The sequence below is a fragment of the Mastomys coucha genome, unplaced genomic scaffold (assembly GCF_008632895.1).
Source record: "Mastomys coucha isolate ucsf_1 unplaced genomic scaffold, UCSF_Mcou_1 pScaffold13, whole genome shotgun sequence".
Taxonomy (NCBI): domain Eukaryota; kingdom Metazoa; phylum Chordata; class Mammalia; order Rodentia; family Muridae; genus Mastomys; species Mastomys coucha.
Genome location: NW_022196895.1, coordinates 29,165,650 through 29,167,853, shown reverse-complemented (window position 1 = coordinate 29,167,853; position 2,204 = coordinate 29,165,650). Strand labels below are relative to the sequence as shown.

Here is a 2,204-nt window from a genome sequence, read left to right as displayed (position 1 = left end):
TTGAGGGATCCACACAAAGGACATACCCTCACTTCCATAGCTTCTTGATGGACACATTTTTCTCACTATCCTTTTGCATGACCTTGGCCACTACCATCTCAAAGTCCTCCTGAGTAACGTGGACACGCTGTTCCCACAGAGCATACATACCAGTTTCTGTGCACACATCCTTCATTTCAGCCCCTGAAGCTCCAGGCATCAACTCAACATTTTTTCTCAGGTTGATCCCCCTGGTCAAGTTCATTTTCTGAGAGTGGATTTTCAAAATGTCCAGCCAGGCCTCCTCTTTGGGGGGTGGAAATTCAATCTTTCTGTCAATCCTCCCAGGACGAAGCAGGGCAGAGTCCAGGATATCAATCGTATTGGTAGCCATGATAACCTTGATATTCTTGGTGGCCTCAAAGCCATCCAGCTGGTTGAGCAGTTCCAGCATCGTGTGCTGTACTTCACTGTTACCTCCAGAGCCTCCAGCCGTGAAGAGCCAATGGAATCAATCTCATCCATGAAGATGATGGATGGAGCATGTTCTCTGGCTTGACAAACAGCTCCCTCACCATTCTTGCCCCTTCCCTGATGAATTTCTGTACCAGTTCAGAGCCAGAGACAGAATAAAGGTACAGTCCGTATGATGAGCCACAGCACGAGCCAACAATGTCTTCCCAGTGCCTGGGGGTCCATACAGCAGGACTCCCTTTGGCTGTGCAATGCCCAGTGCTTCAAAGAGCTCAGGGTGCTTCACGGACATCTCGATCACTTCTTTGATCTCTTTGGTCTGCTCGTCCAGCCTGCCAATCATCTCATAAGTTGAGTCTGGCACTTTTTCCACCATCATTAGTGACACCAAAGGGTCTACCTTGTTAGGTAGGATCTTATGTAGCTGTCATTTCTTAGAGCAACCATTGGGTATCACATCATTGATATCGATGTTCTTGTCTACATCAACAACAAACTTGCCCTCAGGATGGACCTTGACCAACACTTTTTTCTTATCCATGGCCCTCAGTACTTCTCCAACGTAGGAGCCCTGTTCCTGCAACAGCTGCGGCTCCTCCCGCAACAGGCAAACTTTTGCATTCAGCTCATTCCTCTGTGCCTGCAGTCTCAGGAGATTCTGGCTCTTATCATTTACAATCAACTGGAGCTCTTCAATTTTGGACAGATAATACTGACAGAGTCCACTGCCTGCCTTCCCCTCTTCTAGTTCCATCGGCTCTGGCCCATCAAGCGCCATCTTCCCTCTTTTGGCAGGGACTGCCAGCATACAACTGTAATGTGTTTTCTTAATAAGTGATGGATGGAAAATGAGCCCAACTCACTGGAGGTAATTCTGTCCCTGGGCTGGTGGTCCTGGTTTCTATAAGGAACAGGTTGAGCAGGTCATGGACAGCAGGCCAGTAAGCAGTATTCCTTCATGGTCTCTGTATTAGCTCCTGCAACCAGGTTCCTGCCCTAGTTGAATTCCTGCCCTTTGATGATGAACAGAAAAATGGTAGAGTAAGCCAAGTAATCCTTTCCCCTCCAACTTGCTTTTTGGTCATGGTGTTTCATTGCAGCAATAGAGACCCTAACTAGGGGAGAAGTGTTATGGGAACTAAGAGAAGACAACATCAAAGAGTTACATAGTATAACAGTCTGTTTACTTGGCACACTGATGGAAATCAGGTCAGTGGTTGCCAGAAGCTATGAGTAGGACGAGGATTCCAAAGGAATAGTTCAGGGAAGGTTTTCTTTCTTTCTTTCTTTTTTTTTTTTTTAATAATTCAAGTTTGGTTTCTTAGCTATGGTAATATATACAATCTATACATATGTTAAATCTTACAAGATTCTGTTTCAAGAAGTGATTTTTACCATATGCTTATTTTTGAAAATTAAGTTAAAATTAAAATTAAAGAGTTATTTATTTTTAAGGAAGAATATCACTAAAATGTTAATAAGGGAGGCAGCCGACAGGCCCAGGATAGAAGAGCCACTGGAACGTCTTTGGCTGGATTGCTCAAGCAGCATGGTGTAGTGTGGTTCCATCTTTTACTTCTTCCCTTAGTGTGTCCAGCCGATGCTGCACATCAAACAGGGAAGGATGGAACAGATCTGAGTTCTATGATCTAGTCTTCCCTTGGGGTGTCTGGACCCCAATGCACACCGGGTGGGAAAGGATAAAGCAAAGTCCGGAGCATGTGGGTCAGGAGGACACACCCCCCCCACCC

The 2,204-nt window shown here is 45.6% G+C and overlaps 1 long non-coding RNA gene and 1 pseudogene across 1 annotated transcript in view; one reads left to right on the top strand and one right to left on the bottom strand.

The window, feature by feature from the left end:
• Positions 1 to 28: 28 nt before the first annotated feature.
• Positions 29 to 1,231, bottom strand: LOC116087585 (annotated as a pseudogene).
• A 61-nt stretch (positions 1,232 to 1,292) lies between these two features.
• LOC116087584 overlaps positions 1,293 to 2,204 on the top strand; it is a 7,782-nt gene continuing 6,870 nt past the window's right edge. The window contains exon 1 of the long non-coding RNA XR_004117501.1: positions 1,293 to 1,321. This is a non-coding gene — a long non-coding RNA (uncharacterized LOC116087584). The remainder of the gene's footprint in view (positions 1,322 to 2,204) is intronic.